This window comes from Xyrauchen texanus, chromosome 38, assembly GCF_025860055.1.
Source record: "Xyrauchen texanus isolate HMW12.3.18 chromosome 38, RBS_HiC_50CHRs, whole genome shotgun sequence".
NCBI classification, from domain to species: domain Eukaryota; kingdom Metazoa; phylum Chordata; class Actinopteri; order Cypriniformes; family Catostomidae; genus Xyrauchen; species Xyrauchen texanus.
Genome location: NC_068313.1, coordinates 36,231,903 through 36,258,619, shown reverse-complemented (window position 1 = coordinate 36,258,619; position 26,717 = coordinate 36,231,903). Strand labels below are relative to the sequence as shown.

The following is a 26,717-nucleotide window of genomic DNA, read 5'->3' as shown; positions in this document are numbered from 1 at the left end:
CTGTGATTAAAGCAGATCAGACTCCAGGAGATTTTATTACATCCAAACACACAATCATTTCTCATTCCTTTCCTCTTGATTCCTTTATATGTCACTGATATATAAACTCTGTCACCGCTCCATTCAGTCTCCCAGTAACAGCGTCCAGTCAGACTCTCTCTACACAGAACCTGATGCCACTAGAAGATAATATAATATACTTTGTGTCAAAAAGGTATTTATGACATGATTTACGACCTAATTGTTGACCTTTGACCTTTCCCCCCCCCGGTCGCCCCGCCCCCTCCCTCTTTCCCTCCCACCCCACCTTCCCCCATTCCTGTGTGTGTGTGTGTTGTGGTGTGACGTGTTTGGTCATCTGTGTATTTAAAAAGAAGTTTAGGTTTGAAAATGAGATATTATATGGTTGATGATGAAATAATTAATTATTGTAATCATTGAGTTGTTTTTCAGAAACATGTTAAAGTAATGTGTGTGTGGGATTCATTTGGATTTATTATTATTATTGTAAGACATAAAAAGCAGTATTATGTTTAAAATGTGTTTAAATGACATCTTTAATGAGTGTGTAATGCTTGGTGTCAAACATGGTACAAGTTTTTTATTAACAAAAGGGTGAAAATGTGAGCCAAAAATCAGTGGATATAAGACAAAAACATTTAAAAACTTTTTAACAGAGGAGAAAATGCATGTTTAAACAATTCCTTGTTGTTGAAAAGGATTCCTGTTTTCACTCTCTCTGTCATTTCATTCTGAATTGAAGGGTCTGTGTCCCGGTATGGGAGAGATGTGATTTGAGTGTAAACACTGAGCTCTGATCTACGCTGGAGCTGTTGTGAAAACAAAGGCAATTCAGTGTTAAAACATTGTTCTCGGCAAAATGATGTGGTTTTCAACATCTATAATCTTTGATATTGGGTTAACAAATACACGTATTATTAACAAAAGGGTGAAAATGTGTTTTTTCTAAACAGTGGATATTGACTGAGCAAAAGCAAAGGGTGCTAGTCATTTTTAAAAATAAGGAATAAATGGTGTTACGAAAGATTACGTTTAACATTAGTTTATTTATTTTAAGCCATAGTAAAAACTCATTACATTACATGTGGTCTTCAGATTTGAAAACACAACCCATTTAAAACAGACTGTCTAGTGTATTTGTGTGACAACTTACCCCTGTGACAACTTACCCCGCTCTCCCTATTTTGTGTGCAAATGTCACCGATGAGACACGTTTGTGTGAGAGACGGCAGCGGGTGTTTAACAAGTGCATTACTCTTTTAAAATGATATTTTTCCAAGCGAATGTTTGACATTAGTTTAGCAAACACTTTTATTTTACTAAAACACAATAAAATATATTTTTTCAGCTATTGCTCTAACAACAATATCTTACATTTTTACCCTTAACAATGTTTCTCTAAACAGTGGATATTGACTGATCAAAATCAAAGAGTGCTAGTCATTTTTAAAGATAAGGAATAAATCGTTAGCAAATGCATATGGGTTATTTTATCACTGATCTTTTTATAGATCAAAGGTTCAGATTGTCAAAACACATCAAAGACATTTTAAAAATATTGAAAATAGTTTATCATCCTTAATCTTTGATATTAGATTAACAAACACAATAATTAATTTTATCTGTAACACTAACAAAAGGTCTTACATTTTAAAAACAAAATAGTTCGCATTATAAAATACAGATTTAACACAAAAATCTTACATTAGTTCTGCGCAGTCCCTTCATGAGCGGGTGTTTGTAATAATGGTTTAAGAACGGTGACAAATGCAAGACAGTCCTCCGTCATCATTTCTCTTAGGATGCGTGTATGTGTGTGTGTGTGTGTGTGTGTGTGTGTGTGTGTATGTGTGTGCGTGGGGTGGGTGTGTGTGAGTGTGTGTGTGTATGTGTGTGCGTGTATGTGTGTGCGTGGGGTGGGTGTGTGTGTGAGTGTGAGTGTGTGTGTGTGTGTGTGTGTGTGTGTGTGTGTGTGTATGTGTGTGTGCGTAGGGTGTGTGTGTGTGTGTGTGTGTGTGTGTGTCAGCCCCTGAGCTCTGATCTACGCGAAGGTGTTGTGGAAATGTGCTTTAACTGACAAAACATGCTTTGACAGTACAAATGTGGGGTTCCGGGAGAGTGTGCGGATTTTTTTAACAGCTGAGAAAATAAAAAGCCAAATTAGAACAATTGTTGACTAGTCTAAGGGAAGTGTATTTTCTGTGTAAATATCCATGGGTGCGTTTCTTCACGAGCATTCGTCTGCTGCAGATTTGTCACAGTTATATTTACCTACAGTCATAACAAGTGACATAAAAAATGCACATCCGATATAAACTCAAACAATAGAGCAATTTACTTAAATCAATGAGTGGTATACATTTAAAATTGATGTGTACCAAAATAATACATTCTGATGCTCATACCTGTATGAACTGTTGAATTATGTGGGGATGTTACATGAGTCTCGGGGGGTGCACAATAAGCCCTCCGGAGACGAAGATATAGTGAGTTAGGCGTGAGGTAGCTGAGTTAGGGTCTCCGTTATTTTAGCGGCACAGGAATCTCCGCAAAGAACACATCACGACTAATGTTATAATGTTACCCGCTGTAATAGGGCTATTGTGCATGACAGTGGACTTTATTGGTATAATCCGCCAAAGGACATGGACTGATTATTATCCTGGTGTGACTTTGCGGCCGCCGGAATCACCCTCTCATGCACTTCACACCTCAGGTAGGGGTCTTGCCGACCCAGGACAAGGGAAGTGTTTTAAATTATTCTATGTAACATTGTATGGATGCTTTTCTGATGTTTAATAAAGTAAACTGTCTTTGTGAAATAGTATGTATGAGTTGAGTTGTGTGATTTATCTTCTGGCATTGACAAGTAATGAAATAACATAACTGTTACACTTGCAAAAGATTTGACAATTGCAATGTACGTTTAACAACACGTCTTAAACATGAGAGACAAAAGCGAGTTATAAAAGCAAAAGAATAAAAGAAAACGTTATAGAGAGAGAATGTTCTCGATATGTGACTGAAAATGATAGAATTAAACTTAAAAGTAGCTACAATGCTCAGAACTATGCAACCAACAAGCAACATCGTATCAACATAAAAGAACAGAGCGACAGAAGTGTGCCAATATCAAACAGCTAATGATATAACTATTTCTTCTTTTCGTTGTAAAAAGCAGGCTGAACGGTGTGTTGGTCCACTTTCAAACCATATGATTGTTCATTAGGTAATACGATGTTTATACACGTGTATTATTCGGTAATCAATCTAAAAATATTTTATTTTAAGCCATAGTAAAAAACTCATTACATGTGGTCTTCAGAGTGTCAAAACACAACCCATTTAAAACAGACTGTCTAGTGTATTTGTGTGACAACTTACCCGTGTGACAACTTACCCCGCTCTCCCTATTTTGTGTGCAAATGTCACCGATGAGACACGTTTGTGTGAGAGACGGCAGCGGGGGTTTAACAAGTGCAGTACTCTTTTAAAATGATATTTTTCCAAGCGATTGTTTGGCATTAGTTTAGCAAACACTTTTATTTTACTAAAACACAATACTATATATTTTTCAGCTATAGCTCTAACAACAAATATCTTACATTTTTACCTTTAACAATGGTTCCCAATCAGTGGATATTGGCTGTGAAGCAAGATTTTCAATTTTAAAGATATAAGGAATAAATGGTGTTACGAAAGATTACGTTTAACATTAGTTTAACAAACACGGTTATGTTACTAAAATGCAGTAACACATTTAAATGCTAATTTAGATGCATCTTTAGCACAAAGATTCTTAAATTTATTAAAGACATGAAAAGTGTCTTTCTAAAACGATGTGTAAAGGGCATACTGCAAATTAAATACACATTCACTAGGCAATACAGTATTTTAGCAAACAGGTTTATTTGACTAAAACGCAATAATGCTTTTAAAGAATTCTGACGATATCTTTAATACAAAGGTTTGTTACATTTTTAATTTAAACATGAGATTCTAAAACAAAGTCTACGGTTATGTGGCAAAACACACATTCAGTTTAAATATGAACAAATATTTAACAAAAATAAAGTTTTGTGTTTTGATTTATATTACTAAAACACGATAAGCATTTCACGTAATTCTTCATGCTGTCTTGCATTTTTACTTTTTGACAAAGAGAAATGTTTTTAAACATTATAACACATCTCTAGCAATGACGCTTTAAAGATGCTGAACAAAAACTTTACCATAAAATGTATTTAACATTTTTATTTCAACAATGATCATTTTAAATGAAATACCATAAATTCATTGTAAATGTAAACAAAGATTCTTACATTTTTCCACTCAAAGTCTTTCAATCGATACTGAGCTCTTACAGGAAGTCAGAGGTCTGGGGTGGGAGGTTTTTTCAGAATACACACACACCTCCTGATCAGACATGATGGTGTCTTGTGTATTTCCGTTCAACAAGACAATATGGTGCCGTGAGTATCCTGGTGTTTTATGGTTTGCGTTCATTGAACAGCATGGTGAACCCAAAAGTGTGAAAGAAGGGGGATAAAAGGGTTTATTTTGTTATAAAAGTTTTTCTTTTGACCCATCAAGTGCTCCATGTAACGTTGTGAAACATGGTAGAGATGTGGTTAAAGAAGTATTGCTCTTTGTAATACAGGCAACAATTAAATATAATCACTTAAAAGAATATAAAGTTTTTAGAAATCACTTGCAAAATCAATAGTTCAAATTCAGAGGTTTTTATAGTATACTGCACACAGTTATCATAAAATCCCATGTCAATTAAAGTGTGAACATTTCAAAGAAATTGTGTGCTAGCATACTGGAAAACAAGCAAATGACTTGTGTTATGCACACATAAGACATTTTAACACCAATTCATACCCTGAAAATACATCCATGGTACCGTTACGTCAGTGGGGTGTCAAACACAAATGCAAATGCTGAGTTTACTTTGACCCCCATATTTTGGCATTAATTTACTCATTCATGGATCAAACCCTCACACTCAGAAACTTGTACATGTAAACAAAAATGTGTACTGTTGCGATGCCAACTGATCTTACTGATTTTTATTTCAAGAAAACAACTAAACGTGTACCAATAATCTGTGGCTGAATCATTTAAAAGGACTGCCGATAGACTATACCAAAACCCTCAGCTGTGAAATATTCAGAGTTCAAAGATTTACATTAACGCTTCGAGATCTTGGCGCGTCTTCACCCCACCGCCACAAAACATTTGTGTCTGGATCATAAAATTAGGCTATCACACAGCATGAAGTCGAGCCCCCGCCACAAAACATTTGTTGAGTGGCACCTTAAAGTCTGGAGCAAAAAACGCCTTATCAATTTGATTGGAGAAATGCAACACAACACGTGTTAAAGTTACAATTTATAATGCATACTATTTCAACGAAAACTCATACTATTTGTTTAAAATATGTTTTAGTCTCTGGTAAAAATAAATAAGCCTTGTTAATCATTTATTCGTTTATTTTAAAGCGTCGTCTAAATGAGATTGCTCTGCCATTATACTCTGTTTGCGTAAAATAAACTAATATCATTCAATATCCGCTGTTTTAGAAGCTCTGGGTTAAAAATAAAAAATGTATCATACTTTTGTATTAAAGATATTTCGTCAGAATTATATATAAAATAAACCTGTTTACCAAAATACTGTATTTTCTAGTGAATGTTGTTAAAGTTTTTATAATTTTAGAGTGCTTTTGTCGTATTTGCCAACTTGATACATTTTTTAAAACAAAATGTCAAAGTTTTCGTTAAATACATTTAAACGTTTAAATAAGGCTTTAAAACACACAAACACTGATCAGGAGGGGTTAAGCACCACCCCCGCGGAGGGTTTGTCAACTGATATTACGCCATTGCCATTTTGGACGAGCTCGTGAAAGGACTTTAAACGGAGTCGTGTAAGATTTCTGTCTTATATAGTTAAAAATATATATTATGTTTTAGAAAATGTATCCTGTTTCCTAGGTTAATGTTAAACACAGTCTTACTTACATCACTTATCGCTGAATGAGTTCATGAAACGATTTTAAACGGTAGATTTTGTGCTGCATTTTACAATTTATGCTATTTAAAATGATATTTGTTGAAATACAAGTTTTAAACACATTTTATGTTTTTGTTCAACATCTTTAAAGTGACATTGCTAGTGATGTGTTAGAATGCCTAATGTTTAAAAACACGTTCTTCTCTTTGTCAAAAGTTTAAAATGACAATTTTTATTCTTTTCTCCACCCATACTGACATCGGTGTGACTCCCAGCACATACCACACCTTCGCTAGCATAAGAGCATTCAAGACCAAGAACTTTCCCTTTAGGGTTAACTCTCTCTGTTTCCAGAAATGTAAAGCTCTTTCTATGTTCCCGCAACCACTTCTTCCCACATTAGATCCCTCATCATTCTTTCATTTTTCCAATTCTTACACCCAAAATCTTTAAGCCCTCTTCTTCTTTGAAAGGAAACAATTTTTCAATATTCTCACCTTCCCCTATTTTCATGTACACCATTTTCTGTATATTTATTCTCACCCCGGATACTTTACAGTATCTTTGTAATAATTCCATAGCTTTTCTAACACTTTTAACATCGTTCACTATTAAAGTTGTATCATCTGAGTATTGATACATTTTTTGTATCTCTTCATTCTCTCCACAACCATTACACACAACAGGACTCTTTTAACAAATAGCCTGTAAAAACAACTCTTCTTACGGGTCTTCAGGGAAAACAACTTTAGTTGATTACGTCAAACATGAGATGTTTAAACGACACTCTGGCACATTATTTTATTCCAGGTTTGGAGAAACATTTATTGTGGTTCAGTCAACGTACTAATGTACTTGTGTACATAAGTGTAATGTATAGAAGGACTGGTCGTTGTGAATTTGATATTATAATGATACTTAACTTTAAAGTGTGTGTGTGTGTGTGTGTGTGTGTGTGTCAGATTATCACACCATACAAACACTTACTAACTACACACATGCACAAACACTGTACTCTGTACACAGATTTTAAACTTTTAGCAAAGATTTTAGCAAATAGATTAAAGAAAATTTTTACGTAATATTATTGAAACAAATCAGGCATATGCGATTGAAGGAAGAGATATAACAGACAACTTGTAGCATAAGGGACGTGGTGAGCTACATGATGGCTGAGGGTAAAAGGGGATAAGTCTGGATCTAGAAAAAGCCTTTGACAGAGTGGAGCATGAGTTTTTATTTCAGATTTTAGGAAAATTTGGGTTTGGGAAGAATTTTATAAAGTGGATACAAATTTTATATAAAGGGGCTAAAAGTCAAGTAAAGTGCAAGGGGGGTTTTTAACAGGGGTTTTTAATATCTCCAGATCAATTAGACAAGGATGTCCGTTATCGGCACAGTTATACAGTTTAGTGGCAGAGTCTTTGGGGTTGGCAATAAGGGCTGAAAAGGAGGTCAAAGGGCTTGTTTTAGGAGAGAATGAAGAGATACAAAAAATGTATCAATACTCAGATGATACAACTTTAATAGTGAACGATGTTAAAAGTGTTAGAAAAGCTATGGAATTATTACAAAGATACTGTAAAGGATCCGGGGTGAGAATAAATATACAGAAAATGGTGTACATGAAAATAGGGGAAGGTGAGAATATTGAAAAATTGTTTCCTTTCAAAGAAGAAGAGGGCTTAAAGATTTTGGGTGTAAGAATTGGAAAAATGAAAGAATGATGAGGGATCTAATGTGGGAAGAAGTGGTTGGGAACATAGAAAGAGCTTTACATTTCTGGAAACAGAGAGAGTTAACCCTAAAGGGAAAGTTCTTGGTCTTGAATGCTCTTATGCTAGCGAAGGTGTGGTATGTGCTGGGAGTCACACCGATGTCAGTATGGGTGTGGAAAAGAATAAAAATTGTCATTTTAAACTTTTGACAAAGAGAAGAACGTGTTTTTAAACATTAGGCATTCTAACACATCACTAGCAATGTCACTTTAAAGATGTTGAACAAAAACATAAAATGTGTTTAAAACTTGTATTTCAACAAATATCATTTTAAATAGCATAAATTGTAAAATGCAGCACAAAATCTACCGTTTAAAATCGTTTCATGAACTCATTCAGCGATAAGTGATGTAAGTAAGACTGTGTTTAACATTAACCTAGGAAACAGGATACATTTTCTAAAACATAATATATATTTTTAACTATATAAGACAGAAATCTTACACGACTCCGTTTAAAGTCCTTTCACGAGCTCGTCCAAAATGGCAATGGCGTAATATCAGTTGACAAACCCTCCGCGGGGGTGGTGCTTAACCCCTCCTGATCAGTGTTTGTGTGTTTTAAAGCCTTATTTAAACGTTTAAATGTATTTAACGAAAACTTTGACATTTTGTTTTAAAAAAATGTATCAAGTTGGCAAATACGACAAAAGCACTCTAAAATTATAAAAACTTTAACAACATTCACTAGAAAATACAGTATTTTGGTAAACAGGTTTATTTTATATATAATTCTGACGAAATATCTTTAATACAAAAGTATGATACATTTTTTATTTTTAACCCAGAGCTTCTAAAACAGCGGATATTGAATGATATTAGTTTATTTTACGCAAACAGAGTATAATGGCAGAGCAATCTCATTTAGACGACGCTTTAAAATAAACGAATAAATGATTAACAAGGCTTATTTATTTTTACCAGAGACTAAAACATATTTTAAACAAATAGTATGAGTTTTCGTTGAAATAGTATGCATTATAAATTGTAACTTTAACACGTGTTGTGTTGCATTTCTCCAATCAAATTGATAAGGCGTTTTTTGCTCCAGACTTTAAGGTGCCACTCAACAAATGTTTTGTGGCGGGGGCTCGACTTCATGCTGTGTGATAGCCTAATTTTATGATCCAGACACAAATGTTTTGTGGCGGTGGGGTGAAGACGCGCCAAGATCTCGAAGCGTTAATGTAAATCTTTGAACTCTGAATATTTCACAGCTGAGGGTTTTGGTATAGTCTATCGGCAGTCCTTTTAAATGATTCAGCCACAGATTATTGGTACACGTTTAGTTGTTTTCTTGAAATAAAAATCAGTAAGATCAGTTGGCATCGCAACAGTACACATTTTTGTTTACATGTACAAGTTTCTGAGTGTGAGGGTTTGATCCATGAATGAGTAAATTAATGCCAAAATATGGGGGTCAAAGTAAACTCAGCATTTGCATTTGTGTTTGACACCCCACTGACGTAACGGTACCATGGATGTATTTTCAGGGTATGAATTGGTGTTAAAATGTCTTATGTGTGCATAACACAAGTCATTTGCTTGTTTTCCAGTATGCTAGCACACAATTTCTTTGAAATGTTCACACTTTAATTGACATGGGATTTTATGATAACTGTGTGCAGTATACTATAAAAACCTCTGAATTTGAACTATTGATTTTGCAAGTGATTTCTAAAAACTTTCTATTCTTTTAAGTAATTATATTTAATTGTTGCCTGTATTACAAAGAGCAATACTTCTTTAACCACATCTCTACCATGTTTCACAACGTTACATGGAGCACTTGATGGGTCAAAAGAAAAACTTTTATAACAAAATAAACCCTTTTACCCCCCTTCTTTCACACTTTTGGGTTCACCATGCTGTTCAATGAACGCAAACCATAAAACACCAGGATACTCACGGCACCATATTGTCTTGTTGAACGGAAATACACAAGACACCATCATGTCTGATCAGGAGGTGTGTGTGTATTCTGAAAAAACCTCCCACCCCAGACCTCTGACTTCCTGTAAGAGTTCAGTATCGATTGAAAGACTTTGAGTGGAAAAATGTAAGAATCTTTGTTTACATTTACAATGAATTTATGGTATTTCATTTAAAATGATCATTGTTGAAATAAAAATGTTAAATACATTTTATGGTAAAGTTTTTGTTCAGCATCTTTAAAGCGTCATTGCTAGAGATGTGTTATAATGTTTAAAAACATTTCTCTTTGTCAAAAAGTAAAAATGCAAGACAGCATGAAGAATTACGTGAAATGCTTATCGTGTTTTAGTAATATAAATCAAAACACAAAACTTTATTTTTGTTAAATATTTGTTCATATTTAAACTGAATGTGTGTTTTGCCACATAACCGTAGACTTTGTTTTAGAATCTCATGTTTAAATTAAAAATGTAACAAACCTTTGTATTAAAGATATCGTCAGAATTCTTTAAAAGCATTATTGCGTTTTAGTCAAATAAACCTGTTTGCTAAAATACTGTATTGCCTAGTGAATGTGTATTTAATTTGCAGTATGCCCTTTACACATCGTTTTAGAAAGACACTTTTCATGTCTTTAATAAATTTAAGAATCTTTGTGCTAAAGATGCATCTAAATTAGCATTTAAATGTGTTACTGCATTTTAGTAACATAACCGTGTTTGTTAAACTAATGTTAAACGTAATCTTTCGTAACACCATTTATTCCTTATATCTTTAAAATTGAAAATCTTGCTTCACAGCCAATATCCACTGATTGGGAACCATTGTTAAAGGTAAAAATGTAAGATATTTGTTGTTAGAGCTATAGCTGAAAAATATATAGTATTGTGTTTTAGTAAAATAAAAGTGTTTGCTAAACTAATGCCAAACAATCGCTTGGAAAAATATCATTTTAAAAGAGTACTGCACTTGTTAAACCCCCGCTGCCGTCTCTCACACAAACGTGTCTCATCGGTGACATTTGCACACAAAATAGGGAGAGCGGGGTAAGTTGTCACACGGGTAAGTTGTCACACAAATACACTAGACAGTCTGTTTTAAATGGGTTGTGTTTTGACACTCTGAAGACCACATGTAATGAGTTTTTTACTATGGCTTAAAATAAAATATTTTTAGATTGATTACCGAATAATACACGTGTATAAACATCGTATTACCTAATGAACAATCATATGGTTTGAAAGTGGACCAACACACCGTTCAGCCTGCTTTTTACAACGAAAAGAAGAAATAGTTATATCATTAGCTGTTTGATATTGGCACACTTCTGTCGCTCTGTTCTTTTATGTTGATACGATGTTGCTTGTTGGTTGCATAGTTCTGAGCATTGTAGCTACTTTTTAAGTTTAATTCTATCATTTTCAGTCACATATCGAGAACATTCTCTCTCTATAACGTTTTCTTTTATTCTTTTGCTTTTATAACTCGCTTTTGTCTCTCATGTTTAAGACGTGTTGTTAAACGTACATTGCAATTGTCAAATCTTTTGCAAGTGTAACAGTTATGTTATTTCATTACTTGTCAATGCCAGAAGATAAATCACACAACTCAACTCATACATACTATTTCACAAAGACAGTTTACTTTATTAAACATCAGAAAAGCATCCATACAATGTTACATAGAATAATTTAAAACACTTCCCTTGTCCTGGGTCGGCAAGACCCCTACCTGAGGTGTGAAGTGCATGAGAGGGTGATTCCGGCGGCCGCAAAGTCACACCAGGATAATAATCAGTCCATGTCCTTTGGCGGATTATACCAATAAAGTCCACTGTCATGCACAATAGCCCTATTACAGCGGGTAACATTATAACATTAGTCGTGATGTGTTCTTTGCGGAGATTCCTGTGCCGCTAAAATAACGGAGACCCTAACTCAGCTACCTCACGCCTAACTCACTATATCTTCGTCTCCGGAGGGCTTATTGTGCACCCCCCGAGACTCATGTAACATCCCCACATAATTCAACAGTTCATACAGGTATGAGCATCAGAATGTATTATTTTGGTACACATCAATTTTAAATGTATACCACTCATTGATTTAAGTAAATTGCTCTATTGTTTGAGTTTATATCGGATGTGCATTTTTTATGTCACTTGTTATGACTGTAGGTAAATATAACTGTGACAAATCTGCAGCAGACGAATGCTCGTGAAGAAACGCACCCATGGATATTTACACAGAAAATACACTTCCCTTAGACTAGTCAACAATTGTTCTAATTTGGCTTTTTATTTTCTCAGCTGTTAAAAAAATCCGCACACTCTCCGGAACCCCACATTTGTACTGTCAAAGCATGTTTTGTCAGTTAAAGCACATTTCCACAACACCTTCGCGTAGATCAGAGCTCAGGGGCTGACACACACACACACACACACACACACACCCCTACGCACACACACATACACACACACACACACACACACACACACACACACACACTCACACTCACACACACACCCACCCCACGCACACACATACACGCACACACATACACACACACACTCACACACACCCACCCCACGCACACACATACACACACACACACACACACACACACACACACATACACGCATCCTAAGAGAAATGATGACGGAGGACTGTCTTGCATTTGTCACCGTTCTTAAACCATTATTACAAACACCCGCTCATGAAGGGACTGCGCAGAACTAATGTAAGATTTTTGTGTTAAATCTGTATTTTATAATGCGAACTATTTTGTTTTTAAAATGTAAGACCTTTTGTTAGTGTTACAGATAAAATTAATTATTGTGTTTGTTAATCTAATATCAAAGATTAAGGATGATAAACTATTTTCAATATTTTTAAAATGTCTTTGATGTGTTTTGACAATCTGAACCTTTGATCTATAAAAAAGATCAGTGATAAAATAACCCATATGCATTTGCTAACGATTTATTCCTTATCTTTAAAAATGACTAGCACTCTTTGATTTTGATCAGTCAATATCCACTGTTTAGAGAAACATTGTTAAGGGTAAAAATGTAAGATATTGTTGTTAGAGCAATAGCTGAAAAAATATATTTTATTGTGTTTTAGTAAAATAAAAGTGTTTGCTAAACTAATGTCAAACATTCGCTTGGAAAAATATCATTTTAAAAGAGTAATGCACTTGTTAAACACCCCGCTGCCGTCTCTCACACAAACGTGTCTCATCGGTGACATTTGCACACAAAATAGGGGAGAGCGGGGTAAGTTGTCACAGGGGTAAGTTGTCACACAAATACACTAGACAGTCTGTTTTAAATGGGTTGTGTTTTCAAATCTGAAGACCACATGTAATGTAATGAGTTTTTACTATGGCTTAAAATAAATAAACTAATGTTAAACGTAATCTTTCGTAACACCATTTATTCCTTATTTTTAAAAATGACTAGCACCCTTTGCTTTTGCTCAGTCAATATCCACTGTTTAGAAAAAACACATTTTCACCCTTTTGTTAATAATACGTGTATTTGTTAACCCAATATCAAAGATTATAGATGTTGAAAACCACATCATTTTGCCGAGAACAATGTTTTAACACTGAATTGCCTTTGTTTTCACAACAGCTCCAGCGTAGATCAGAGCTCAGTGTTTACACTCAAATCACATCTCTCCCATACCGGGACACAGACCCTTCAATTCAGAATGAAATGACAGAGAGAGTGAAAACAGGAATCCTTTTCAACAACAAGGAATTGTTTAAACATGCATTTTCTCCTCTGTTAAAAAGTTTTTAAATGTTTTTGTCTTATATCCACTGATTTTTGGCTCACATTTTCACCCTTTTGTTAATAAAAAACTTGTACCATGTTTGACACCAAGCATTACACACTCATTAAAGATGTCATTTAAACACATTTTAAACATAATACTGCTTTTTATGTCTTACAATAATAATAATAAATCCAAATGAATCCCACACACACATTACTTTAACATGTTTCTGAAAAACAACTCAATGATTACAATAATTAATTATTTCATCATCAACCATATAATATCTCATTTTCAAACCTAAACTTCTTTTTAAATACACAGATGACCAAACACGTCACACCACAACACACACACACACAGGAATGGGGTAAGGTGGGGTGGGAGGGAAAGAGGGAGGGGGCGGGGCTAACGGAGGGGGAAAGGTCAAAGGTCAACAATTAGGTCGTAAATCATGTCATAAATACCTTTTTGACACAAAGTATATTATATTATCTTCTCAGGATATTGCAGAGAAATTTGCAGCTCAACGTCTGTCAACACTTCTGCTGCAAAACAGGAAATGCTCAACGTCGACCCAGCGCTATGGGCCACCCACAAAGATGAGGCGGACCTTATTGATGTAAGACCATATGTTGCCAAACTCTGCTCTAACTTGCCAGTATACTGCAAACAGTATCATCAGCCAGAAAAACAAAGGTATTAAAAGGCATTAATACAGTGTCTGAAACAAGGTATTTTGAAACCCATTCACTCATCATATAAATCACCAATTAATCCTATGAAGAAAGCTAATAATACATGGAGATTAACGCAAGAGTTGAATAAATGAATGTCATTGTCACCAGTGGTGCCGGATGTGTGCACTACTATTAACTAAATTCCAGCAGACCACACTCATTTTACTATTATTAATTTGTGTTCTGCATTCTTCAGTGTCAGTCATGCCTGTTACGCAGCCGCTGTTCGCCTTCACATATGGGGGCCAATAGTAACACGCTACTTTGCTACATCAAGCTGCCACCTGTCTATTGCAATATGCTGACGACATATCCAGCCCGGATATCAAGTCATGCATAGCCTCTTCAACTATTGTGTGCAATGTATTAGCGAAGGCTGGCTTCAAGACATCAAAAGAAAAGCTGGTGAAACTGAACTATCAATCTGGGTCATGAACTACAGAAACTAACAGTACGTCTCTCCACAGACAGAGTGAAGACGATTACTACCTTCCAACACCCTAAAACAAAGACTCAAATGCAAAGCTTCTTGGGTTTAGTGAACTATTGTCGAGCATGGGTGCCAAACTGCTCGTTATATGACAAAATCCTGAGAGAAGCAACACTCTCAAGGGCTGAGGAACCTATCAAGTGGACTATTGCTACCAAATCATGATGAACCCTTTCATCTGTACGTGCACAAGGCGACAGGCACAGCAGCAGCAATCCTCGCTCAGTCCCGTGGCGGAACATATAGACCAGTGGCATACTTGTCAAAATTTTAGAGGCAGTCGCCAAAGGCCTCCCTGAATGTTTGCGAGCAGTGACTGCTGCGGAGTTGATGGTACAACATGCAGAACGTATTGTTCTCTCACATCCATTAGTTGTGCACACCTCTCACCAGGTAGAAACAATCATGCACAACACATGACAGCACAACATTGATCAAGTTTTTTTATTGGCTACTGCTAATCTGACAAATAAACCAACCTCCAATGTACACGCCCCGACTTTACCATTACAAATTACTAACTAAAGGTGAATTTTAAAACGATTCACATGATTGCATCGATCGCCTGTAAACATGTACTTCCTGCAAGCCGGATGTTTCATCATCCGCCCTGGAGGAGGGGAACCATTGGTACGTTGATGAGTCCATGTTGATGGGTCCTGTTCCAAGCCAAATTATTCCATATACTGCTTTGGGTATGCTGTAACAGAACTTCCGAATTGAATCATTGAAGCTTATTTGCTCCCATATTGCTGCACAAGCTGCTGAGTTGTTTCCGTTGATCAGAGCATGCCAATTGGCTAAAGTTAAATCAATCAATATATGCACAGACTCTAAGTATGCTGATGAAGTAGCAAAGTGGGCTGCAAAGGAAGTTGTGTTAAGCCCAGAGCTGAATGAAGCTGAAGAGACTTTTTCCATGATACAATCAACACTGGTAAAAGACAAAGACATTGGGCCTCAAATAAAGTGAAACCAGACCGGAATAATTTGTTAAGGGATGAACAAGGGCATCTGGCTCTGCCCAAGACCGAAATAGTAATACTCTGTCGACATTATCATGGTATTTCGCACGTTTCAAAAGAAAAAGTTATAGTCAATAAATCAAACTTATTGAATAAATGGGGCACGAAATGCAGTAAAATTAATCCTGGACTCGTGTCTAACGTGCGCACAGAATAACAGACACAAGCCTACGAAGCACGTCTCATTACCACACCTGGAACTGCCGTTCTAGATGGACAGAAGCTTTCCTGCGTGTGAGGTAAAATGATAAAATGGTGAAAATTTGGGAAAATAAATAATATAGAGATTCGGCTGACTGAACTCAGAATGTCACCATCCTCTGTTGTTAATCTCTCCATTTGAAATACTAATGGGTAAGCCTTTCCCGACCCCTTGAGTCAAAGGCTGCGCTGGCTTTCTCTCCACAGGTGACAAGGAGGTGGTGATTGCAGAATATGTGGATTCCCTCATTAAAATATTAAATGGCATAAATGGTGATGGAGGAGCTGATCACGCAGCACCAGTGCCCAAGTGGGAATCTGTGAATTAGGAGGACCTGAGGAGGGACCCGAAACAGTCAACATGAAGACATCCCTACTGACACTCTGCATATGGCAGGCGGTCATGCTTGCCTATGCCCGTTCAGTATCAACACAACAGCAAGGAGTCACAAGTGTAATTCCAATTCCTAGAAATAATGTATGATGGTTTATGATTTATGGTAATGTTACAGGAAGATGTTTCTGTTATGAAGGTACGGGTAAACACCCGGAAACGAAGGTACATAGAAGGTGATGCCTCAAGTGACCCTGAAGTATATCTAGACAGTGTTGGACAGCCAAGAGGTATTAAATGTTTGGATTAACTCTTGGCTAAAGATGGATAAAAGCCTCTGCCAAATGCATAAATGTAAATGTAAATAGAGGAGAATGTAAAATATTTTGTGACAAATGCTGTACATACATCCTGGGTCACACTGATGATGATGGTGAATTCATGAAGGTATGAAAGGAAATGGATAAGTTGATTAAAGTATTAGCAGATAACGCTGGTCATCAGGGAATATGGGGAAATGTTTTCAATATGTTTGGGTGGTTCGCACCCTGGATGTCTTCCATTCTATCGATTGCTGTATGCATTATACTTATGTTATTATTTGGCCCATGTTTGCTACAATTACTAATGCAAAAGTTGAATGTGATGATAAACAGACATAATATCACCATGCTCCACTATGTTCGTATACCTAATACTGAAGTTTGTTGAGAGGGCTACGTGATCCTTTCAGGATCAAAGTGGGCAATGTAAAATAATAAGGGCTCTCAACATATTCTTCTCTTGTCAGTATAGTGTACTTGGCTGTTACAAGACACAGTTGATGTCTTGCAAGCTGTTTCCTGTTTTGAAGGGTGTGTTGGTAAACTGCAATCTATAGAAATGTGTTTCTTTTATCTGTACTCTCTGTCCTAAGAACTAACGTATTTCATATCAAACATGTATGTCATGTCCAGATAAGGTAAAGAATGTTTCTTTAGTCCAGTGGAATGTTGTTTTGCTGGACCATATAATGAAGTGCTGTACGAATAAACGTTGAAGAAGGATTTGATAGCATTGGTTCTCTGTGTCATTTCTTTCTTCCCTCAGCTGAGCCGCATCGAGACGGGGATTGCAGGTCAAGAAAATAAATTAAATACATTGAATGACAAAATTATCTAACACGTTTGTATTTTTAAGCTTCATTTTAAAGATTTGTTTGATTTCTGTCAACAGAAAAGAAAAATTTGTTGTGAGTTTTAGTCAAATTTTATTTCCATCAAATTGAATATTGTTACTATGAATAAAAGTGTGTGAATGATGCTGTAACTGATTTGTAGAGTCAAATGTTTTTTGTTGTTTCAGGCTGTTATTTCGAAGGTGATCAGAAGATGCCCGCACCTGGCTGGCACAACGTGGCACCAGTTCGTTCCTCCTTTCAGCTACATCAAGTGCTGCAGTGTGCACCTGCAAGATGAGTTTACAAACATTACAAAACATCACAGAATTATTATATGTTCTGGACAACTGTGGCTGTAAACTATTAATATTCTTTTATAATAATATCAGTCACTAATGTTCATGTTTTCATCATCTCAGGATTCAACCGGAGAAGTGCACTGCGAGAAAGTGACGTGTCCGGCGCTCACCTGCAGCCGACCAATCAGACGCAACCCTTCAGACTGCTGTAAGGAGTGTCCAGCGGAGGACACGCCCCCTCTGGATGATGATGTAATGATGCAGGCGGACGGAACGCGTCACTGCAAGTTCGGCAGAAACTTCCAGAACAGTGAACACTGGCACCCGAGCGTCCCGCTGGTCGGGGAGATGAAATGTATCACCTGCTGGTGTGACGTGAGTTTCTCTTTTATTTATACGAAATTAATGTTTTATTGTCAATTGGAAGCACTATTAAAGTTAAGAACTGCCTGAATAGTTGCAGATTTTAAGTTCTTAATAGCACAACTAACGTGCGCCGTTCTCTTTTTATACCAGCACGGAGTTACGAAGTGTCAGTGAAAACAGTGTCCGTTATTGAGTTGCAGTGACCCCATCCACATGGAAGGGAAATGCTGTCCTGAGTGCATAGGTAAGTTTTAAAAGTTGACATTTTTCAATGTTGCTGAAGTCTGATTGGTTCATGTTCGTGAATATTCATTTGTGTTGACACGCTGATCCGCTGCTGTTGCCCCAATTCAGTTTGTAGCAGTTTAAATAAATCCTGCATAATTTACTAAAACACTTTCTGTCTTTGTCTTCACAGAGAACTTCATGGAAAAAGAAGAAATGATGAAGATGACAGAGAAAAAGAAAAGTTGGAGACACTGATATCTTCTTCATTCGTCTCAGACACACATAACGAGACGTCTGCAGACTGCAAAACAACAACAAACAAACGAAACAGAGAGGACGTCCAGAACAAAAGAGAACGAGAGTTTGAGAGAACGTGACTCTGAAGACGAAAGAGATCGAGACAAAAACAGAAAAAAACGAGAGTGAATTTCGTTTAGTCTGATTTTTTCATGGAAATGTTTGTTTTATTTTTAAACAACTTTATTTTGTACAAATATTTGACTTGGAACAAAACATCCATTCTGTTATCTGTAAACTTTGTCGAACAGTTCGCTCACTTGATGACAAAATCTTTGAGCATTTATAACTGTTTGTGCGGCAGTAAAAACTTTCAGTATGCAAATATGACGCTCAAATCTCAGCCAATCAGAAGGACTGTTCTGCATTCTGTGGCTATGATGCGTCTGATTGGAGATTTGCTCTATGGGTGGGGCTTGGTTGTGGAGGCGGAGTTTAGAATGTGCCATTGGCCCCGCCCATTTCTGTTGCATCTGTTGTCAGTCTGATATCTGTCAGTATTTTGATGACTATTATAAATATTGTTTGTATTGCATATTTATTAATTATGATGAATAAAGATATTTTTTATTTTATTTACGTTGTCTTAAAGTGTTTTAATTCATGTTTGTGGTCTTTTGATGCACTTGAGAGAATATTGATCTTTCATCAACATGTAATGTAACTTTCTCCGCCTCTGAAACGACTTTCATTTTCTTGTGACATCACCGATCCCTCTTATTTTAAAACTCCTCCCCTCAAACTACAGAGTCCATTCTGGTATTAAACGCCCACTTTTCATGATCCAATCAATTCTATTTGTATAAATCAAGTCCCGCCCTTCTTTTCCATGTCATTGAATATCCTGATTCACTTGGGAAAACATCACACTGCAGATGTAAAAAGGTTGTGAATGTATTTCATGTTGACTTAAAGCTGCTGAACCGACACAAAATGCACGACACATGAACACAATTAATTCTAGAAAGTAAACAAACATGCAAAAGTGCACAACAGTACAATACTACACATTTATCACAAATAATCCCAAAACATATAAACACACAGTTCTGCACTTGCCTTGAGTGTTTCAAACGGCCACAGGAAATGAGGTCACACCTGCAGGAACTCCAGACACCAGGCAAGGAAAGGTCAAAGGTGGCCAAGATGGCAGCATGTGATTATTTTAATTGAACAAAGATTTCAGGGGATTCATATATCACAGGGGAAAAACACTTCTGAAAACAGGAAACTCGAGGTTGAGCGAGACAATAAAGTTCATTTTCACTCAAGATACAGTAAACAGATATAGTCTACTAAAAAGACAAACTAATTCACAAAACATCTCAAGCAATAGAAATGAAACATACAATAAATAGAAATAAATAAAAACTATTATAATGGAAGCATCATTTGTTTCAGAGCAGTTTTAGTGGCTTTCTTGTTAAATGATAAACAAAGAGAGTCATAGAAGAACTTTAGATCCACACAGAAAAGACTCAAATTGGGCTTCGAATCAGTGACTTTACATTTCTGGAGATGAAACTGGCCACAGAGAGTTAGCAGTTTTCACCTGTCATCCATGACCTTTGACCCCGAGTCCCAAATCAAAAACATTCATTATTTCAGAAATCAAAGGTTTGTTGTAAGCAGAGAAAATAAGCCAGACGACTTCTTTCCAGAATCACATTGAAAGATCAAGTGCGGTATTGTTTCAAGATTAACGTGGCAGAATGTCCAACTTCAACTTAGAAAGAAGAGTTACAGGGATAGAAATGATGAAGAATTTTATAATGAACTTCTTTCAACTTGTTAGATAACAGAAACGTATTAATGCCAGTCCATATATTAATAGTAGAAAGAGAAGGATCATTTCATTTCCACTTGAAGAGCTTTGACAGCTGATTTTCCTAATAAGGGTTCTTCTAATCCTCCAATGGATAATTGGGGCATTTCACAGACGGATCAATTTGGGATTGTAAAAGCAGAAGAGATTAGGATCAGCATTCAGGCAGCGTTTAATCCAAGCAATCTCGAAAAGTCCAAATCTTCCTTTTGTTTTTATAGATGATTTTTCATTGTGTTTTTCAAACGTAGACAATAACAGACAAACAAAGAGACCCTTCATATAACAGAAATCTGTGCAATATGTCCAATGAAACACAAAAATAAGACAATAAAGGTGGAGATGATGATATACAAGGCCAACCTCTCCTACAAAGTGTCATCACAATAATTACAGAAAGTGATTGTTACACGTCTCAAATAGATCATGAATGAATCATTAGATCTTGTGTCTCAACAACAAAGTCAAAACTGGTTCCCACATTTGATGGAATTTCCCAGAATTCCCAGAAATGGTCCATCTAATTCTTTCCAGATGTAACGTAGAAGTGAGTCCAGTTAGCCAATCAGAAAAGAGGGGCCGAGTGTTTCTCTTCCAAAAAAACAAGATCACTTTCTTAAATACAATCATCCCATATTGAACAGGTAACTGCACCTTTGGACGGAGAGATTCCAGTGAGTCTGACCAACCAAGAATTGCCATCATTGGGTCAGGAAGAAAAACTGGAATATTTCTCTCCAAAAAGAAGCAAAAAGATGTGCCAGGCAAAAGCATTATTAGCATATAAATCTTCCATACGGAGAATTCCTTTACCTTGCCATTCCCTAAAAACTGTCTCTGTAAGTGAGGGTTTAAACGCATGATTGGAACAGATACGAGTAAATGGGGAAGTACTTGGTAACTTAATGACCTTTCTGATCTGGCACCATATTCTGATCGAGTCGTTAAGGATTCAATCGTTTTTGGGAACCTCTTTGCTCGGCAAAGGTGCTGAAAAAAGCCGAGCAGAAAGAGACGAGTTAACAGCACTTTGTTCTATCGCTAGCCAAGAGGGGGAATCTGCTTGAACAATGCCCGCCAATACATTCATATTCTGCAGTTCTCTGCCCAATAATAATGACCAAAGTTGGGCACACCCAAGCCCCCCAAATGTTTGGGTTTATAAACATGAATTTTGGATGTACGAGTGATTTTAAAACCCCAAATGAAAGGCATAATAATGGAATCAACAGTTCTGAAAAATGATTTGGGAAGAAATAAAGGCAGATTTAAAACTTCCGGAAGGATCACCATTTTAATTGTGTTAATGCGGCCGATCATTGAAATGAGGAGTGATCTTCATCTTTCTATGTACGGCTTTAAGTTGTCTAGTAAAGCAAACAAATGTTAATTGAACTAAATCCATTGGATTCTTGGGGAACACCACACCGAGGTGTTTTATATTGGCTAAAGCCATTTTAAATGACAGTCTCTGCATGAAAACTGGATCTATATCGTCACTGATGGGCATAAATTCACTTTTTTGCCAATGAACAGAGTAACCAGAAAAGCTGCTAAAAGAGTTGAATAACTCCAACAGAGGGGGAACAGAGCGCTCGTGATCTGAACGGTACAAAAGAACATCATCAGCATAAAGAGATATAATATTATCTACATGACCGAAGCTTAAGGGCGAATCTGCGGATGATTTCTAACGGCTACTGTCAAAGGTTCAATGGCAAACAACAGAGGTGAAAGTGGACACCCCTGTCGTTAAAGCGACACCTCTCTTAGAAAATGTTTGAAACTGTTCAGACGTTTGGTTGGAGTCGGGATAAAGGGGGTGTTTGCGTCTGCTTTACGGGTTTGTTAACAAGATTTCAAAGTGTCATTTTAAATCTTTGATCTCTGAATATTTCACAACAAAAACGGGGGGTTGTGTATCGACAGTCCTTTAAAATGATTCAAGCATAGATTAAACGATCAAATAAACCAATAGTGTTTTATTCACTTCTAAACGAGTTTTTAACTAAACATACAAGAAATAGTTACACAATGAATGTTTTGTACTATTAATATTGTAAATATCCATGTGTGCGTTTCTACACATGCAATCGAGGCCAAATCGAAAGCAAATGAGGCAAAATTTGTGTCTAGTCTAAGAGAAGGGCATTTTTCTGCTGAGAATTATATCAAAGAGACGTAAAATATGTTGAAATCTGCACAACTGAGCTGGAAATACAAGCAGCTGCAGATTTGTTTGTCAATATTTACCTACAGTCATAACAAGTGCCTCAAATATTGCACATCCAACGTAAACTCAAACAATAGAGCAATTTACTTGAATCATGGCAATGAGTGACATCATGAAATGAAGTGTGCACCAAAATAATAAAATACAAAGAATCTTACATTTATTAAAGACAAGAAAAGTTTCTAAAGCGACGAGTAAATTAAATCCACATTCACTCGGCAATACAGTATTTTAGCAAACAGGTTTATTTTACTAAAACACAATAATGTTTTTTATTCTGACTGTATCTTTAATACAAAAGTTTGTTACATTTTTAATTTGAACTATGAGATAAAATGCGTTTCTAAAACAAAGACTGTTATGCAGCAAAACACACATTCAGTTTAAATATGAACAAATATTGAACAAAAATAAAGTGTTTTGAATTATAAAACACGATAAAGCATTTCACATCATTTTAGATGCATCTTTAACACGTGTTGTCTTGCATATTTACTTTTAACAAACAGAAGAAAATGTGTTTTTAAACATTCGGTTGTCGAACACATCTCTAGCATTGTCACTTTAAACATGCGGAACAAAAACTTGAACATAAAATGTTTTTAACATTTTTATTTATATATACATTTATCATCTCAGTTTTCCATGAAACATTATTACATCATTAAAGATTAATAATTGTTCTACTCTTTTAAAGGGTAACTAAACCCTAAAGCAACTTTTTTTAGTTAATGATCTGTAAGAATGGGGCTTTATTAGTACTGGTCATTGATTCAAGTAATTTTTTTGACATTTGTGTATAAAGTGTTTTAATTCTACAATATATGGTGTAAAAACTTCTGAGTGCTGCCCTCTTCAGGTTGAACGGTGGCTACTGCAGTTGAATTTTCCTATTGGCTGTTTGCGGTAGTTCGTGACGTAAGCGGTGAGAGCTGACGTAAGCAGGTGCCAGCTCACCACGCCCTTGGTACGAGCTACCACGCCCATGGCAGTATAAAAACCATCTCGTTTCGTCAAAACCACTATAGCGAGTCAGGAGTTGGAATTGCGAGTATTGAAAACGATCAGGATAGAGTATTTTAGCATCTATTTAGCATAGCATTTATATAGTTATTTAGATTATTTCGTGTAGCCTAGGTAGTTAATTAGCATATTTGTTAGTGTAGTATTGTTAGAAGCATAGTTAGTTAGTAGCGTAGTATTGCGTCAGTTAGGATAGCTTCAAGTTAGCGTAGATTATCTGTATTTAGTACAGTGGTCAGGATGGTACGTAGGTGTAGTGTTGCTGGTTGCAACAGCACTGCTGGACTGTATTGCTTTCCAGCAGACTTGGAAATTAGGCGCCAGGGGTTGCACGTCCTTGTTCTGGAAGACCGCTGGAGGAGTGTGCAAACTGCATTTTACGCAGGATTGCTTCTCCAACGCAATGGATGTGGAAATGGGCTTCTCCAAACAGCTCACGCTGAAAAGCGACGCAGTGCCAAACGCTGCTCCTCCTGCATGGACTCCACCACCGCAGCGGCGTCTTGAGGTGAGTGATCATATATATTTGAATCACAATTTATGTTTAGGCTAAAGTTAATCCTCTGGGGTCGACAAACGCACCGGCGCATTTTGCTGGATTTTTTTCACATAGCGGCAAAATATGAATATGCCTACAGAGCGCGCGCTATTGACATCAACTCGATAAAACTCATCAGATTCATGTACATGTCGTCTTGCAACCATGTGAGGAATAATAATAACATAATAGTAATACAATTCACCCTCCTCCAATTCAGGTGAAGGTGGGGGAGAAAAGTCCTCGACTTCAAAAGACCGCTCCGTGGCAAAGCTACTTGCGTCACTCCAGTCACTCTCCATTTTAGAGTCTGACAGCAGCTGTCAACTAATCCGTCACTACGGGTCTCAGGTGCACGCCCCCCCGCTCAGCCCCGCCCTCGTTTCGTCCCCTCTATCCCTGCTGGGGTCTGCCCACTTTTCCAGCATTTTTCAAATATTGCTAGTGGGTGGAGTCAGACTCTGAGCAGGGGTTTAGTTACCCTTTAAATACACAGATGGTCTCGGCTACAGCGCGGGAATATCAGAACAGCTGACCAAACACGTCATACCACATCCTGTACAACTGCCGGAGGGGGCAATGGTCAAATGTACACCTGTTAGGCCATAAATCATTTGATTTACTACTAATATCTCTTGAATAGTGATATCAGCATAGATCTGGTCGTTGTAATTTGGGGCTTAGATATTTAAAACAGTGCTGAGAGGAAATTAATCCAGTGACAAGAACACAGCGACCGTTCGGGTCTGATAAAGTAAATAAACGTTTGAACAAAACTGAATTAGGCAATAATATTGCACCCCTCCGGCTCTACACAGAAAGGTGGATTGAAATATCTGGAAATGCAACGACACTTTAAGTGTTTCTGTTCACCGGGTTTAATTTGTGTCTCTTGTAGGAAAATTATGTCCGTCGAAATGGATCGTAAATATGAAACACTTTATCTCGCTTCACCGGATCATTCAAGCCGCGCACATTCCAGCTAGTGAAGGTGATATCGCCACCTCGTGGTCACATTATGTTATGTGCTATTTTACAGGATGCACTAATTCAACAGAGTCCTACGGAAGCCCTGAACCACAAAAAAAAAAAAAAAAAAAGTTGAAAAAATACAAAAGTGTGTCAGATCGTTCCTGAACAATTTCTCTTCAATTGTTTTCATTCTTCAAAAAACAATACAAATAAACAAATTCTCACCTGGTGGCCAAGTTGGTACCGCTTTCCTTTTTTTTTTGTTAAGAGATTCAAATATATTTCTTTTTTTAAATAAACCTTTTTTTTTTTTGAAGAGTGAAATTTTGTTTTTAGGAACGAACTGAGACAAGTTTCTTTTTCACCGTTTTTTTTGTTTTTTTTTGTTACCTTGGTTCAGGGGTTCCATAAAGTACAGATATGATGAAGGGTAAACAAAAATACACAATTGGTACAGCATAATTTTTTGAGAAAAAAAGAGAAATAATTAAAAAATACAGAAAAAAAATAAATAAATACATTTATTCTTTATCGTGCGGTTACGGGCAAACAAAAAATGTGTACGGGTAAACAAAAATACACAATAGTAAAGTTAACCCCCCCCACCGGTTTAAGAAACACATATTTACTGTGGAGCCGAAAGGCAACATTATGAGCAGCAGAGTTGCTAAAAGAATAAGTCTAAATAAAAAAGACCCATGAGAAAGCCTCAAATCCCTTTAAACATCAACAACAACAAACACAGATTGATCGTCAGAACAATAAACACTGAAAATGTGGAAATAAAGAAAGATGGACACACATGCAGATCAAACCGACCTGCTCCAGTGATTTAAATATAGGCTCCTCACACAGTCCAGCAGATGCTAAAATAGCAAAAGTGTAAAAGCCGTAAAGCTTGTCCAGACATTGACTGCTGAAACGACACAGTTCCACAGACTGCGCCGAGCTCAACAGTAATAGAGTCAACAAAGAGTTTCTCAGCAGAGTCAAACACATGTTTGGATGAGTTATGAGTCACGATAAGGCGAGCAGGGAAGAGAACCCGTGTCCAACATTCGCCTCATTGAGTTTGTTATCCGGATAGTGATGCAATCGGATTATTGGATTATTATTACTGCTGACAATAAAGAAGAATCGAGGGATGAGAAACAAACGACTCGGTTACTAACGTAACCTCGGTTCCCTGAGAGGAGGGAACGAGTATTGCGTAAGTAGCTTACGCTATGGGAAAACTCCGTTTCTCGAGAAATATTGAAGTCTTTATGTAAAACGCATTGCAGCTGCACGGCATACAGCAATGAGCGAGGCAGCTCGGTCATTGGCTGTGCTCGCGACAACTTGCTCGAACCAATGGCGAGGCGACTCTGAGCAGCGACCAATGGGTGCAGCTCGCGCTCGGCGCTCAGAGCCCGCCAAGATGGGCGTGGCTAGGGCTATATATTAGA

At 36.7% G+C, this 26,717-nt stretch overlaps 1 protein-coding gene and 1 long non-coding RNA gene across 51 annotated transcripts in view; one reads left to right on the top strand and one right to left on the bottom strand.

Moving 5' to 3' along the window:
• LOC127632132 (protein NLRC5-like) overlaps positions 1 to 26,717 on the bottom strand; it is a 377,053-nt gene that overhangs the window by 296,531 nt on the left and 53,805 nt on the right. The window lies entirely within an intron of this gene.
• Positions 16,913 to 18,810, top strand: LOC127632158 (uncharacterized). The gene is made up of 3 exons (XR_007969056.1): positions 16,913 to 18,162; positions 18,304 to 18,397; positions 18,658 to 18,810. It is a non-coding gene; the product is annotated as an uncharacterized LOC127632158 (long non-coding RNA).